The following is a 17,846-nucleotide window of genomic DNA, read 5'->3' as shown; positions in this document are numbered from 1 at the left end:
CACAACAAGGGTGGAAGTGGAGACGTATAGGGAGACTTGTAGAGTCTCACTCTAGGGTTAGGAAAATGGTCAAATACGACAATTTATCCTTCCCTCTGTCTTGGGAGGATATCTCTAAATTGGAGAATAGAAATAAACTATCCATTTTTTTGTATTCAATACACAAACATACAGATGGCGTCTATCACGTCTCTCTTTGTCGTCGTGGTAGCAGACAGTACTCGATCATAGTTCCTTTATTGTTATTGGGGGAATCTCATGTGACCTTGATAAAAGAGTTCGATAAGTTCCTTCGGAACTTTACTCGCAGCCACAAACGAAAGACAGTCTTCTGTAGAAACTGTCTCTCAGAATATCAAAATTCGTCTGAGCTAACAAATCACTCATCTTCCTGCGACATCACTCAGAAAATTATTTACCCGCAGCCTGGGGACACACTCCATTTTAAAAATACGGGGAAAGGTTATGCCCCTTCCCATGTGGGCTATTTTGATTTCGAGTGTGTCCTAAGCACTGAGGATTGTCTAGGTTCTGTTACAGCCATACATAGACCTATAGCATACAGCTATATAATTGTTGATAGGAACCACACTGTCGTTGATAAATTTACTTATTTTGGGGGGGACAGTGTTACTCATTTCATGCAGCGAGTTGCTACCAAATGGGAAATTATCAGATCTACCCTCCACCATTATGAAATAGACATGTCTCTTGAGGATATGATCCATTTTAGGAGACAGACTCACTGCCAGTTTTGTGAGCAGGTATTTACCCCCTCCAATTTCAAGGTTCAACATCATGATCACCTTAGGGAAAAGCTCAATTATATTGGAGCTCTATGTAATTACTGCAACCTCCGCCACAAGAATGCTCTGGAGAGTTTAGTTCTAATTGCCCATAATATGTCTTATGACATGGGCTTAATTTTGAGGGAGTTTACCATGGATTCAAATATTAAGAGCAATATCCTCATGAGACAGGGGACGAAATATCTTAAGGTGGAAATAGGGAAGCTTAAATTTCTTGATTCACTGGCTTTTATTACAGGTAGTCTTTCATCCCTAGCAAAGACCCACATTGATTCAGCCAGCCCCTTAACATTCACTCACTCAATGATAGAGGGTTTGCCCAAAAAGAGTCACCACCTACTCTTAAAGGGTAAGCAGTTTTTCCCTTATGAATATACCACAAAAATCAGCTGCTTTAATGACACAACACTCCCTCCTATTGAAATGTTCTACAGCTCCCTAAACAAATCAGGTATAACTTTGGACGAATATAGACATTCTAAATTAGTATGGGAGGCTACAGGGTGTAGGACATTAAAAGACTACCTCCTCATTTATTTGAGGTGTGATGTAGGATTACTGGCTGACATTTTTACACACCATAGGGCAATTCTAAATGATATATATTCTTTAGAATTGACACACTATTGCAGCCTCCCAGGGTACTCCTACGACTGCTTCCTGAAAAGTAGTAGAATATCGTTGGAGTTAAGTGCAGATGTGACGTTGCACAATCTCTTATCACAAAACATACGAGGGGGTTTTACAACTGCAGTTAGGAGTTATGTCAGAGCTAACAACCGCTATGTCAACCCATCTTTTAACCCCCAGGAGGATAGGTCTTCATTCTTACTTTATCTCGACTTTAACAGCCTCTATGGGAGTTGTATGACTAGGAAATTGCCCCATGGGGGACTAAGGAGACTATCATCTGATGAGATGAACTCCTTCATTAGCGGGGGGAAGATAATGACAGAACAGCCTTTCTCTTCTAACAAAGGGTACTGGCTCTTAATTGACACCAAACTTTTAAGACCCGAAATAGCTAGACTAACAGACGATCTGCCCCTTTGTTTACACCATAGGGGAATAAGTATGGAGGATATCTCACCATTTAGTAGGGGACTTCTGGAAACAAATAACATCACACACCTCCCCCCAAAAAACATCAAACTGGTTGGAGATCATCTCCCCAAAAAACATTATTTCATATCTCTTCACCTTTTACAACTATTTATTGAGATAGGACTTGAAGTGGAAACAATACATGCAATTTACGAGTTCCACCAGTCAGATTTTATGGCAGAATTTGTTAACACCAACGTTAACAATAGAAATGCCTCCAGCAGTAATGATAGGAAAACACTCTTCAAATTACTGACGAACAGTGTTTTTGGTAAAACGCTACTGAATCCAGCTCGTTATGCCATTGACACCAAACTAGTGACTTCAGCTAGGGTCTTTTTACGAGAGGTGAAGAATCCCCGCTTTAAACGAATGGTGCATTTAGGCGACAATAAATTATTGTCTGTCAGTTCCAGACCATTCATTAAAATTACTCATCCTAATTACATTGGGTTCCAGATTCTTGAGCTAGCAAAATACAGCTTGTACCATTTTTGGTACAGGGTACTTAAGAACCACTATTCAGATAGGGTACAACTGGTGTATAGTGATACAGACAGTTTCATTTTCACCTTACTAGCTGAAGATGTCTTTAATGAGATGGGGAAAGAACCCCTTAGTTTGTGGATGGATACGAGTAATTTTCCTGAAACTCACCCCTTGTATGATCCTTCTAAAAAGGGTGTTTTAGGGCTGTTAAAGTCAGAGGTGTCAGATAAACACATCCTTGAAGTTGTGGCACTCAAGCCCAAAATGTATAGTGTGCTTTTGCTTGACAATAAAAATTCCATCACCGCTAAGGGTATTCCCCGAGCTGTGCAAAGATCTTTAACACATAACCACTTTAAAGAGACCCTTCACAGTAATGGTGTAGTAAATACTTTTAATTACTCACAAATAAGAAACATAGGGGGGCAGATGGCAACCACATTCAATACTAAGAGGGGTTTAAGTGCATTTGATGATAAGCGCTTTTACCTAAATAAATACACTAGCCTAGCGTATGGTCACCCAGACATACCATCCGAGCCCCACCCCAACACCTCAGCCCAAGGAATGTCCACCGAGAGTGAAGGTGGTGACGTCATTGAACCACAAGGAGAGGAAGGACAACACCCCACCAGCGAGAGTGAACCCTATGACGTCAGCAGTCAGTCACCTGAGGGAGGCGCACTACATCCCATTCACTCTCTGGGAGATGATGAGTCATCATCTTCGTCCCAGGAGGAGGAGGAGGAGGAGGGGGAGGAAGACCCCACAACGGACTTGTGGGCGAGAAGGAGAGGTCTTGTTAATAAATATTATGTGGGGGGAGATGACCTACAATACGACTATGTTTAACCCTATGTACTTTGATAATATAATCTATAAATCATCAGGATTATTTCTTTTTCTCCTTCTTTAAGTATAGAGGCTTAAAATATATCCAACTTAAAAACAACTAAGGGAGGCTGGTCCCTCTTACGGTACACTCAAGGTCATCAAGTATGAGGAGGGCTGGTGAGGGGGGACCGCCCCTACTGCGAGGATCCTGTTTTTACACCTGTCCCATAGGGGGAGGTGGGGGTAACTACCGCTCACCTGAGTGTTTATTATACAAATATACTGCCATACTTTTCTGTATAAATGAACATGAACATAGCGACACATAATAGATACCTATCTTCACTATTTTACGATTGTTGCTGCCCCACACCTTGGGCGACCTAATATGGGGTGGCTCTAAGTGGCACCCCGCCTCTGATTTTCTTATCTGATTACCCTTCATAGGCAGCTACTTTACTGTAAATGAACATGATCATAGTGGCACATAATAGATACCTATCTTCACTGTTTTTTCGACTGCTACCACTCACACCTTGGGTGACCTAATATGGAGTGGCACTATGTGGCTCCCCGCTTCTGATTTTCTTATCTGATTACCCTACATAGGTGGCTCTATCTGTCTCCAAATAATCTACTTACATGCTGCTTTGGCAGTGTGTCCACACACAGGATGAGTGGCGCTGCCCAATAAACTCGCCCCTCTGGGCAAAATTTAATTTTTTTTTTAAAGTGGTTGGTCACCATTCCTTTTCCCCGTCCCATCCCAAATCCTTATCCTAACCCCGTTTTGTTCGGTTGTAATGTTGACTTCAGCATAGAAGTTGACTTCAGCATTTGGGTTGATGATGACATCAATATGATGTTATATGCTAGTTAATGCTGAAGTGAGTGACTGTTTTTCGAGTCTGTTGTTGCATGTAGATAGTAATATATTTTTATAATATTATTTTAATATTTGGAGCACCAAGCAATGTAATTTTTTTAGCTTATCTATTAATTATAAATTCGGTGAGGTTAATGGTCGTTAGAGGTAATCACCTTCCCTTCTCACGTTCCTGTTTTTTTTACTATTAATATTAATGAGAGTCAAATTGAGGGACTTGAACCATGTCAGTCGATACCTGAGCACCGAGCGAATGGTGGTGAACATGGTGGTGAACATGGTGGTGAACACGGTGGTGAACACGGTGGTGAAAATGGTGGTGAACATGGTAGTGAACACGGTGGTGAACACGGTGGTGAACATGGTGATGAACATGGTGGTGAACATGGTGGTGAACATGGTGGTGAACACGGTGGTGAACAGGGTGGTGAACACGGTGGTGAACATGGTCTTGAACATGGTGGTGAACATGGTCGTAAACATGGTTGTGAACATGGTCGTGAACATGGTTGTGAACATGGTCGTGAACACGGTGGTGAACATGGCGGTGAACATGATGGTGAACATGGTGGTGAACATTGTGGTGAACATGGTGGTGAACACGATTGTGAACACGGTTGTGAACAAGGTCGTGAGCACGGTGGTGAACACGGTGGTGAACACGGTGGTAAACATTGTGGAGAACATGGTGGTGAACATGGTGGTGAACATGGTGGTGAACACGGTGGTGAACATGGTGGTGAACATGGTGGTGAACATGATGGTGAACATGGTGGTGAACATGGTGGTGAACACGGTGGTGAACATGGTGGTGAACACGGTGGTGAACATGGTGGTGAACACGGTGGTGAACATGGTGGTGAACACGGTGGTGAACACGGTGGTGAACATGGTGGTGAACATGGTGTTGAACACGGTGGTGAACACGGTGGTGAACATGGTGGTGAACATGGAGGTGAATACGGTGGTGAACATGGTGGTGAACACGGTGGTGAACATGGTGGTGAACACGGTGGTGAACCCGGTGGTGAACATGGTGGTGAACATGGTGGTGAACATGGTGGCGAACATGGTGGTGAACATGGTGGTGAACACGGTGGTGAACACGGTGGTGAACATGGTGGTGAACAAGATCGTGAACATGGTGGTGAACATGGTGGTGAACACGGTGGTGAACACGGTGGTGAACATTGTGGTGAACATGGTGGTGAATATGGTGGTGAACATGGTGGTGAACAAGGTGGTGAACACGGTGGTGAACATGGTGGTGAACATGGTGGTGAACATGGTGGTGAACATGATGGTGAACATGGTGGTGAACATGGTGGTGAACACGGTGGTGAACATGGTGATGAACACGGTGGTGAACATGGTGGTGAACACGGTGGTGAACATGGTGGTGAACACGGTGGTGAACACGGTGGTGAACATGGTGGTGAACATGGTGGTGAACACGGTGGTGAACACGGTGGTGAACACGGTGGTTAACATGGTGGTGAACATGGTGGTGAACACGGTGGTGAACATTGTGGTGAACACGGTGGTGAACACGGTGGTGAACATGGTGGTGAACATGGTGGTGAACACGGTGGTGAACACGGTGGTGAACATGGTGGCGAACATGGTGGTGAACATGGTGGTGAACACGGTGGTGAACACGGTGGTGAACATGGTGGTGAACACGGTGGTGAACATAGTGGTGAACATGGTGGTGAACACGGTGGTGAACATGGTGGTGAACATGGTGGTGAACATGGTGGTGAACATAGTGGTGAACACGGTGGTGAACATGGTGGTGAACCCGGTGGTGAACATGGTGGTGAACATGATGGTGAACATGGTGGTGAACATGGTGGTGAACATAGTGGTGAACATGGTGGTGAACATAGTGGTGAACACGGTGGTGAACATGGTGGTGAACACGGTGGTGAACATGGTGGTGAACATGGTGGTGAACATGGTGGCGAACATGGTGGTGAACATAGTGATGAACATGGTGGTGAACACGGTGGTGAACACGGTGGTAAACATGGTGGTGAACATAGTGGTGAACATGGTGGTGAACACGGTGGTGAACATGGTGGTGAACATGGTGGTGAACATGGTGGTGAACAAGGACACTCTGGTAGTACAGCCAGGATGACCTTTGACACACTGGTGTCATTTACTGTTATCATAATTACACAAAGGCACTTGTCATCATTCTAGTAATTAAGACGCGATATAATTAATGTTGTATTATAAACACCGAGGTAATATTTACTCTCATGCAGGTGTTGCAGGTGGTGCTGTCAGTCACATGTTTAAAGCTTACGGAGAAAGAGAGGTTCAGGTGTCTAGAAACACATGTTTATGAAATCCTTTGGTTATGTGTTATGTATCAACATGTGTGTGTGTTAGGTTAGATGTTCCTGTATGCTGGTTGATGGTGACGGGTCTGGCGCTATGCTGGTTGATGGTGAGGGGTCTGGCGCTATGCTGGTTGATGGTGAGGGGTCTGGCGCTATGCTGGTTGATGGTGAGGGGTCTGGCGCTATGCTGGTTGATGGTGAGGGGTCTGGCGCTATGATGGTTCATGGTGAGGGGTCTGGCGCTATGCTGGTTGATGGTGAGGGGTCTGGCGCTATGCTGGTTGATGGTGAGTGGTCTGGCGCTATGCTGGTTGATGGTGAGGGGTCTGGCGCTATGCTGGTTGATGGTGAGGGGTCTGGCGCTATGATCGTTGATGGTGAGGAGTCTGGCGCTATGCTAGTTGATGGTGAGGGGTCTGGTGCTATGATGGTTGATGGTGAAGGGTCTGGCGCTATGCTAGTTGATGGTGAGGGGTCTGGCGCTATGCTAGTTGATGGTGAGGGGTCTGGTGCTATGATGGTTGATGGTGAGGGGTCTGGCGCTATGCTAGTTGATGGTGAGGGGTCTGGCGCTATGCTGGTTGATGGTGAATGGTCTAGGGCTATGCTGGTTGGTGGTGAGGTGTCTGGCGCTATGCTGGTTGATGGTGAGGGGTCTGGCGCTATGCTGCTTGATGGTGAGGGGTCTGGCGCTATGCTGGTTGATGGTGAGGGGTCTGGCGCTATGCTGGTTGATGGTGAGGGGTCTGGCGCTATGCTAGTTGATGGTGAGGGGTCTGGTGCTATGATGGTTGATGGTGAGGGGTCTGGCGCTATGCTGGTTGATGGCGAGGGGTCTGGCGCTATGCTGGTTGATGGTGAGGGGTCTAGGGCTATGCTGGTTGGTGGTGAGGTGTCTGGCACTATGCTGGTTGATGGTGAGGGGTCTGGCGCTATGCTAGTTGATGGTGAAGGGTCTGGTGCTATGATGGTTGATGGTGAGGGGTCTGGCGCTATGCTAGTTGATGGTGAGGTGTCTGGCGCTATGCTGTTTGATGGTGAGGGGTCTGGCGCTATGCTGTTTGATGGTGAGGGATCTGGCGCTATGTTGGGTGATGGTGAGGGGTATGGCGCTATGCTGGTTGATGATGAGGGGGTCTGCGGCTATGCTGGTTGATGGTGAGGGGTTTGACGTTATGCTGGTTGATGGTGAGGGGTCTGGAACTGTGCTGGTTGATGGTGAGGGGTCTGGCACTATGCGGGTTGAAGGTGAGGGGTCTGACGCTATGCTGGTTGATGGTGAGGGGTCTGGCGCTATGCTGGTTGATGGTGAGGAGTCTGGCGCTATGCTGGTTGATAATGAGGGGGTCTGCGGCTATGCTGGTTGATGGTGAGAGGTCTGGCGCTATGCTGGTTGATGGTGAGGGGTCTGGCGCTATGCTGGTTGATGGTGAGGGGTCTGGCACTATGCGGGTTGAAGGTGAGGGGTCTGACGCTATGCTGATTGATGGTGAGGGGTCTGGCGCTATGCTGGTTGATGGTGAGGAATCTGGCGCTATGCTGGTTGATGGTGAGGGGGTCTGCGGTTATGCTGGTTGATGGTGAGGGGTCTGGCGCAATGCTGGTTGATGGTGAGGGGTCTGGCGCTATGCTTGTTGATGGTGAGGGGTCTGGCGCTATGCTGGTTGACGGTGAGGGGTATTGCGCCATGCTGGTTGATGGTGAGGGGGTCTGCGGCTATGCTAGTTGATGGTGAGGGGTTTGGCGCTATGCTGGTTGATGGTGAGGGGTCTGGCACTATGCTGGTTGATGGTGAGGGGGTCTGCGGGTATGCTGGTTGATGGTGAGGGGTCTGGCGCTATGCTGGTTGATGGTGAGGGGGTCTGCGTCTATGCTGGTTGATGGTGAGGGGTCTGGCGATATGCTGGTTGATGGTGAGGGGGTCAGCGGCTATGCTGGTTGATGGTGAGGGGTCTGGCGCTATGCTGGTTGATGGTGAGGGGGTCTGCGGCTATGCTGGTTGATGGTGAGGGGTCTGGCACTATGCTGGTTGAAGGTGAGGGGTCTGGCACTATGTTGGTTGATGGTGAGGGGTCTGGCACTATGTTGGTTGATGGTGAGGGGTCTGGCACTATGTTGGTTGATGGTGAGGGGTCTGGCACTATGTTGGTTGATGGTGAGGGGTCTGGCACTATGTTGGTTGATGGTGAGGGGTCTGGCACTATGTTGGTTGATGGTGAGGGGTCTGGCACTATGTTGGTTGATGGTGAGGGGTCTGGCACTATGTTGGTTGATGGTGAAGGGTCTGGCACTATGTTGGTTGATGGTGAGGGGTCTGGCACTATGTTGGTTGATGGTGAGGGGTCTGGCACTATGTTGGTTGATGGTGAGGGGTCTGGCACTATGTTGGTTGATGGTAAGGGGTCTGGCACTATGTCGGTTGATGGTGAGGGGTCTGGCACTATGTTAGTTGATGATGAGGGGTCTGGCACTATGTTGGTTGATGGTGAGGGGTCTGGCACTATGTTGGTTGATGATGAGGGGTCTGGCACTATGTTGGTTGATGGTGAGGGGTCTTGCACTATGTTGTTTGAGGGTGAGGGGTCTGGCACTATGCTGGTTGATGGTGAGGGATCTGGCGCTATGTTGGTTGATGGTGAGGGGTCTGGCACTATGTTGGTTGATGGTGAGGGATCTGGCGCTATGTTGGTTGATGGTGAGGGGTCTGGCGCTATGTTGGTTGATGGTGAGGGATCTGGCGCTATGTTGGTTGATGGTGAGGGATCTGGCGCTATGTTGGTTGATGGTGAGGGGTCTGGCACTATGTTGGTTGATGGTGAGGGATCTGGCGCTATGTTGGTTGATGGTGAGGGATCTGGCACTATGTTGGTTGATGGTGAGGGGTCTGGCGCTATGTTGGTTGATGGTGAGGGGTCTGGTGCTATGTTGGTTGATGATGAGGGAGTCTGCGGCTATGCTGGTTGATGATGAGGGGGTCTGCGGCTATGCTGGTTGATGGTGAGGGATCTGGCGCTATGTTGGTTGATGGTGAGTGATCTGGCTCTATGTTGGTTGATGGTGAGGGGTCTGGCGCAATGTTGGTTGATGGTAAGGGGTCTGCGGCTATGCTGGTTGATTGTGAGGGATCTGGCGCTATGTTGGTTGATGGTGAGGGATCTGGCGCTATGTTGGTTGATGGTAAGGGGTCTGGCGCTCTGTTGGTTGATGGTGAGGGATCTGGCGCTATGTTGGTTGATGGTGAGGGGTCTGGCACTATGCTGGTTGATGGTGAGGGATCTGGCGCTATGTTGGTTGATGGTGAGGGATCTGGCGCTATGTTGGTTGATGGTGAGGGATCTGGCGCTATGTTGGTTGATGGTAAGGGGTCTGGCGCTATGTTGGTTGATGGTGAGGGATCTGGCGCTATGTTGGTTGATGATGAGGGGTCTGGCACTATGTTGGTTGATAGTGAGGGATCTGGCGCTATGTTGGTTGATGGTGAGGGATCTGGCAGTATGTTGTTTGATGGTGAGGGGTCTGGCGCTATGTTGGTTGATGGTGAGGGATCTGGCAGTATGTTGGTTGATAGTGAGGGGTCTGGCGCTATGTTGGTTGATGGTGAGGGGTCTGGTGCTATGCTGGTTGATGATGAGGGAGTCTGCGGCTATGCTGGTTGATGATGAGGGGGTCTGCGGCTATGCTGGTTGATTTTGAGGGATCTGGCGCTATGTTGGTTGATGGTGAGTGATCTGGCGCTATGTTGGTTGATGGTGAGGGATCTGGCGCTATGTTGGTTGATGGTAAGGGGTCTGCGGCTCTGCTGGTTGATTGTGAGGGATCTGGCGCTATGTTGGTTGATGGTGAGGGATCTGGCGCTATGTTGGTTGATGGTGAGGGATCTGGCGCTATGTTGGTTGATGGTAAGGGGTCTGGCGCTGTGTTGGTTGATGGTGAGGGATCTTGCGCTATGTTGGTTGATAGTGAGGGGTCTGGCACTATGTTGGTTGATGGTGAGGGATCTGGCGCTATGTTGGTTGATGGTGAGGGGCCTGCGGCTATGCTGGTGGAAGGTTGAAGTGTCCGGAGCTATACAAGTTAGTGCTGAAGTGTCTGGTTAATATTTTAGTTTGTGTTGTGGAGTGTAGCGTCCCACTTGTGTCTTGATGTCTGGCACTATGCTGGTTGATGGTGAGGGGTCTGGCACTATGCTGGTTGATGGTGAGGGGTCTGGCACTATGCTGGTTGATGGTGAGGGGTCTGGCACTATGCTGGTTGATGGTGAGGGGTCTGGCGCTATGCTTGTTGATGGTGAGGGGGTCTGCGGCTATGCTGGTTGATGGTGAGGGGTCTGGCACTATGCTGGTTGATGGTGAGGGGTCTGGCACTATGCTGGTTGATGGTGAGGGGTCTGGCGCTATGCTGGTTGATGGTGAGGGGGTCTGCGGCTATGCTAGTTGATGGTGAGGGGTCTGACGCTATGCTGGTTGATGGTGAGGGGTCTGGCGCTATGCTGGTTGATGGTGAGGGGGTCTGCGGCTATGCTGGTTGATGGTGAGGGGTCTGGCGCTATACTGGTTGATTGTGAGGGGGTCTGCGGCTATGCTGGTTGATGGTGAGGGGTCTGGCACTATGTTGGTTGATGGTGAGGGGTCTGGCACTATGTTGGTTGATGGTGAGGGGTCTGGCACTATGTTGGTTGATGGTGAGGGGTCTGGCACTATGTTGGTTGATGGTGAGGGGTCTGGCACTATGTTGGTTGATGGTGAGGGGTCTGGCACTATGTTGGTTGATGGTGAGGGGTCTGGCACTATGTTGGTTGATGGTGCAGGGTCTGGCACTATGTTGGTTGATGGTGCAGGGTCTGGCACTATGTTGGGTGATGGTGAGGGGTCTGGCACTATGTTGGTTGATGGTAAAGGGTCTGGCACTATGTTGGTTGATGGTGAGGGGTCTGTCACTATATTCGTTTGCCTTTTTCGGGGTAGAAGGTAGACACAGTAGTCGCTTCTGTATATATTTATTGACTGAGATAGCAAGGTATATATCTGCCTAGCCGAGGTCCTTCTACTCTGAGCCTGTGAGGATAACTGAGGCTGCTGGGAGCATGCCTGATGCTCCTCTGTCTGGCATGACGTCAGAGGCCTACTCGCCTGTGATTGGTTTCATTTCAACTGACAGAATTTGAGTATAACTCCGCTCGGACACGCTACCAAGTCGACGTCCCTTGTCGACAAGCTCTGGCTAGCTATATAGTTACAATGATACTGAAAGGACCTCGGTGGCATTCAATAATGGCTTACATGTGAAATTTGCATAATAAAACATTGAAAGATCAGATGTGCGTAATACTAACAACTCGTCATATATGCACCAAAAAAAAAATTCATCATAATAGGTGAAAATCATGGTAACAATGCTTTGACTAAACCAGAGTATTAAGAACATGTGTATGTCTACTGACCAGATATGAACAATACAACTCAAGGTATTGCCTAAATAAAATTATTAACATGTGTCAATGGCATGTGCTTGAAACCATACAAAATTAAACAATTATTACATTAATAGAACAAAGTTCTGACCTAACAACCACAATTGAATTTCAAGATAGATAATGATTTTTTTTTTTTTTTTTTTTTTTTCTGAAATAATACAATATATTTACAAGACCAATGTACAATATATATAATGTGCAATATATTTACAAGCATATACAAGACCTGGATCAAGAAGACTAACATCTGCGTGATAGCAGTCAGGATTCACTGGCCTCAATGTGGTTGCTAGAATAATAATAACTCTTATGACAAGCATTGTAAAAATACAAATGGTAGTAGACTTAACAATGGCATCTAATTTATAACAAAATAAAGTTGAGAAAAACTATACATTATATATAATGGTAATAATAAGACACATGTGGTAGAAATACTGCAAATGACTTTTTTTTTTTTTTTTTCAAAACAAACAGAATAACTGCAGAGTGCACTCAATTATAAATTCTGCGGACATCTACACCTAGCTCATCCAGAGCACTATACAACTCTGGCTCTGACTGAAGGTCCGGAACAGATGAAACTTCATGTGACAAACTATCATCTTGAGAGATATCCTCGTTAACATCTAGCCAATGGACATGTGGTGAGTGCACGGTTGAAACGAGAGGTCTAGATCTAAGATTATAGGTGCTAGTATGGGGTTGCTGAACATCAAATGGTCTGTCAACCAAAGGAGGTGGTGTCCGAGTACGAGTATCTGTCTGGGTAAGTTCATTGTCATCTTCCTCATCAGTCTCGTCAACAGTCATTTTAGCTAACTTCATGTGGTCTAAATGCTCATTTATATACTCTCCTGTTAACAAGTTCTTAAGTCTGTATTTGTTACCTTTAATAAGCTCGGTGACCTTATATGGACCCAAAAATTTCTTAGTTAACTTGTACATAGGACCAGACTTGTGTTGGTTAAGTATCATTACTACAGATCCAATAGTTATTTTACTGGGTTTAGCTCGTGCATTCCTTGCTAGAGTGAACTCGGCTGTTGCTTTGGACAGTTGTTCTCGTATTTTCTTGAATACTAGTTGCATTTGTCTACGCTTCACTTGAACAAAATCATCTACGTTATATAAGGGAGTAGGAGGTACGTTAATCAATTCATTAGGGAGGATCTTATCTGTACCATAAAGAATAGCGTGAGGTGTGTCACCAGTAGAAACATTAATTGAAGAATTTATAGCACACTGAATTAAGGGTATAAAATCATCCCAATTGTTGTTATCAAAATTCAACGTGACTCTCAAGGCATCTAACACTTTCCTGTTAGTACGTTCAGCTAGTCCATTACTTGCCGGATGATAAGGCATGATGCTACATTTTTTGATGTTATATAAATCACACAAGCTAGTTAGAATACTATTACTAAATTCTGGACCATTATCTGAAAGGATTACTTTAGGCATACTATATCTACAAATTATTTGGTCATGGAATGCGCTGGCTATGGTTTCTGCTGTTTTGTTCGGGATAGGAACTAGTTCGCAAAACCGTGAAAAATTATCGACCATTACAAGCAAATGTTTGTTCCCTTTCTCTGTTTCCGCAAAATTTGTCAATAAATCCATCGATATTCGTTCCCAAGGAGCTTTAGTTGCTGGGTACACCTGAATTGGATTAGGTCCTGAAACATGTCCCTTGTGCTGTAAACAAGTTAAACATCTGTCAACATAATGAGCAATCTCCTTAGCCATTTTTGGCCAAAAATATATCAATCGACCTTGTTGGAGTGTACGATCCTTTCCTGGATGTGCACTTGCAGGAGCATCATGGATAATTTTTAACACAGTTGGTACCAAGACAGCTGGAACAACTAACTGACAACATTTCCTCGGGGCTGTCCCTAGCTTTACTACTCTACACAGTAAATTGTCCAACATAATTAGTTCTTTCAATGGTACTGGCGGTTTATGAATCGGGCGAGTGTCTTGCTTAGTCAAAAATTTAATGACGGGTGCCCATATGGGGTCTTGTCTTTTTTCCGTTTCTACTACTGTAGCATCTAATGCTGGGTAATTTAACTGTATCGCAGCTACGTGTCGAGAAAACGCATCGGCTACAACATTTTGCTTTCCTGGAATATATCCAAATGTGGGATTGAATTCTTGAATTGTGAGCAAATATCTAGCAAACTTTCCAACTGGATTCTTATTTTTGAACAAGGGAATTAATGGTTGGTGATCTGTAAGAACATGAACTGGGTAATTATAAATTGTATCCTTGAAATGTTTAAGTGCCCAGACAACTGCCAAGGCTTCTCGTTCTGTTGCACTATAATTTTTCTCTTATTTGGATAATGTGCGGCTAGCATAAGCTATTGCGTAATCTCTGTGACCTTCTGTTTGAAGTAATGCAGCACCTAGACCTATGTCACTAGCATCTGTAACCAACGTAAAAGGTTTAGAAAAATCTGGGTACCTAACGACAGGTGACGAAATCAAGGCTGCTTTGAGTTTTTTGAATGACTGATCCTGGGCCTCTCCCCAAACAAAGGGTTCATCTTTTCTTTGCAACTTGTAAAGCGGAGCGGCTATAATAGAGAATCCAGCAATAAATGAACGATAAAATCCTACAAGACCTGTGAACTGTCTTACGGCCTCTGCGGTACGAGGTGTTGGAAAATCACGGGCAGCAATAATTTTTGATTCATTCAATGTAATACCTGAAGGTGTAACTGTATGACCTAGGAAATTAATCTTTTGCTTTAAAAATGAACATTTTGCAAGCTTTATTTTTAAATTAGCTTCAGCAAGCTTTGCAAGTACTTTTTCAAGGTTCTGGAAATGAGTCTGAACATCTTGCGACATGATTATGAGATCATCAAGGTAAACTAGAAGCGTACTTCATATCAATCTACGAAATAGATTTGTCATGAGCCGTGAAAAGGTTATTGGACTACTACGCAAACCAAACGGCATTCTTTTGAAATGAAAATGACCATTGGGAGTACTAAAGGCTGTCAATTGTTTACTTTCCTCATCAAGGGGGATTTGCCAGAATCCCTGCAACAAATCTAACGTTGAGAATACTTTGTTTCGACCAATACTTTGCAACAAATCATTTAGAACTGGAAGTGGGAAACGATCAGGTATTGTTACTCTGTTAAGCTTGCGATAATCGATTACAGGTCTCCAAGTCCCATCTCGCTTTGGTACAAGAATCAATGGAGCGTTCCATGGCGAATTACTCGATTCAATTACATCACTCTGTAACATTTCTTCAACAAGTCTATCTACTTCTGCTCTCTGAGAATGGGGAAGACGGTAAGCTGGTACATAAATAGGCGTAGTTCCTTGTTCAAGGGGAATTTTATGTGTAATGAGAGGAGTGAGACCTAATTTTTCTCCTGGTAGAGCAACAACAGCTCTATTCTTGTTCAAAATTTTCAAAAGCTGAGCCACTGAGTCAGGAAAATCCGTAGGACTGAGGTGTTGCGCTTGCACCTCTGGCTGAGATCCCTGTTTGCAAGGGACTGTTGGTCCGCCCCTAGATCATCACCTCCTAGACAATTCTCTCGGCCCCCTCATCAATCTAATCATTCTAGGCTTCCATATTGCACGTACCATAAACAAGTTGGTCACCACACTGCGGATTGTAGAGCTAGGCAAAGGACATCTCCGCCTCGTAACTCCCATGGTCAGTCTTGGCGAGGCTCACAGCGTCCAAGACATTATCAGAACTCTCGTAATTACAACTCCCAGCCCAGCTATAATGCAACTTCAAATTATAATGCTCAGTCACAGAATGCTGGAGCTCAGAATGTTCACTCCATGTCGTCGGGAAACCCCCAAGGCCATCCGCTAACCAATTCAAGCTAGCCAATCCTAGTGCCTTCCCTGTCCCTGTGTATTCAGTAGCTACCCAAAATAGATTTGGACACTTGACAGAGGAGGACACTGACTCTAGACCAGTTGTAGATGTTGACGGATCCACAGTAAATTTGGCACAAACAAGATGCAGATATCCCAGACAACATAAGTCAAAAGTAGTAACTTGTCCAGTCTCAAGTGATGGTCCCCTTGTCTCAGCCATTGTACATGGTAGAGATTTAAAAGTTTTTCTTGACTCAGGTGCAAAAATTAATATTGTCAAGCCCTCAGCTCTTAGAGACATTGAAAGTATGCACCCTACTATTTTAAAACAGTCACACATACCTTTTCTAAGTGGTATTTCAGGAAATAAAGTAAAAGTTCAGGGTGAAATTGACCTCCCACTCAAGTTCAATGATGTCACATTGTCTATAACATGTTTAGTTGTTGACATTATTCATTTTCCTGGAGACATTCTCTTAGGTCTGTACACCATGATTGATGAAAATATTGCATTGTTTCCCCATCGTTGGAACATAAGTATCAAAGACCATGTCATACCCTTGTGTAGCATGTATCGACAGGGCCACGAGTTCAATCTTCAATCAGATTATGTTAATTTTGTTGACACCCGCCTTGCAAGCGTAGGTTTGTCAGATCATTGTCGTGGTAGCATACCCGAGAAAACAGGCACTCGATTGAAGCATAGTAGTTGTGCAGTTGTTAAGGAGAATGAGTATCGGGACTTTCTGGAAGGGGACGCCCTAACGGATTCTCGTCGACCCCTCACCAACAACCAACATAGTGCCAGGCCCCTCACCGTCAACCAACATAGTGACAGACCCCTCACCATCAACCAACATAGTGCCAGACCCTTTACCATCAACCAACATGATGCCAGACCCCTCACCATCAACCAACAAAGTGCCAGACCCCTCACCATCACCCAACATAGTGCCAGACCCCTCACCATCAACCAACATAGTGCCAGACCCTGCACCATCAACCAACATAGTGCCAGACCCCTCACCATCAACCAACATAGTGCCAGACCCCTCACCATCAACCAACATAGTGCCAGACCCCTCACCATCAACCAACATAGTGCCAGACCCCTCACCATCAACCAACATAGTGCCAGACCCCTCACCATCAACCAACATAGTGCCAATGCTGGTTGAAGGTGAGGGGTCTGGCACTATGCTGGTTGATGGTGAGGGGGTCTGCGGCTATGCTGGTTGATGGTGAGGGGTCTGGCGCTATGCTGGTTGATGGTGAGGGGGTCTGCGGCTATGCTGGTTGATGGTGAGGGGTCTGGCGCTATACTGGTTGATGGTGAGGGGGTCTGCGGCTATGCTGGTTGATGGTGAGGGGTCTGGCACTATGTTGGTTGATGGTGAGGGGTCTGGCACTATGTTGGTTGATGGTGAGGGGTCTGGCACTATGTTGGTTGATGGTGAGGGGTCTGGCACTATGTTGGTTGATGGTGAGGGGTCTGGCACTATGTTGGTTGATGGTGAGGGGTTTGGCACTATGTTGGTTGATGGTGCAGGGTCTGGCACTATGTTGGTTGATGGTGAGGGGTCTGGCACTATGTTGGGTGATGGTGAGGGGTCTGGCACTTTGTTGGTTGATGGTGAGGGGTCTGGCACTATGTTGGTTGATGGTAAAGGGTCTGGCACTATGTTGGTTGATGGTGAGGGGTCTGTCACTATGTTGGTTGACGGTGAGGGGCCTGGCACTATGTTGGTTGTTGGTGAGGGGTCTGGCACTATGTTGGTTGATGGTGAGGGGTCTGGCACTATGTTGGTTGATGGTGAGGGGTCTGGCACTATGTTGGTTGATGGTGAGGGGTCTGGCACTTTGTTGGTTGATGGTGAGGGATCTGGTGCTATGTTGGTTGATGGTGAGGGGTCTGGCACTATGTTTGTTGATGGTGAGGGGTCTGGCGCTATGTTGGTTGATGGTGAGGGATCTGGCGCTATGTTGGTTGATGGTGAGGGATCTGGCGCTATGTTGGTTGATGGTGAGGG

Source organism: Procambarus clarkii, chromosome 47 (genome assembly GCF_040958095.1).
Source record: "Procambarus clarkii isolate CNS0578487 chromosome 47, FALCON_Pclarkii_2.0, whole genome shotgun sequence".
Lineage (NCBI taxonomy): Eukaryota > Metazoa > Arthropoda > Malacostraca > Decapoda > Cambaridae > Procambarus > Procambarus clarkii.
This window is presented reverse-complemented; position numbering follows the sequence as displayed.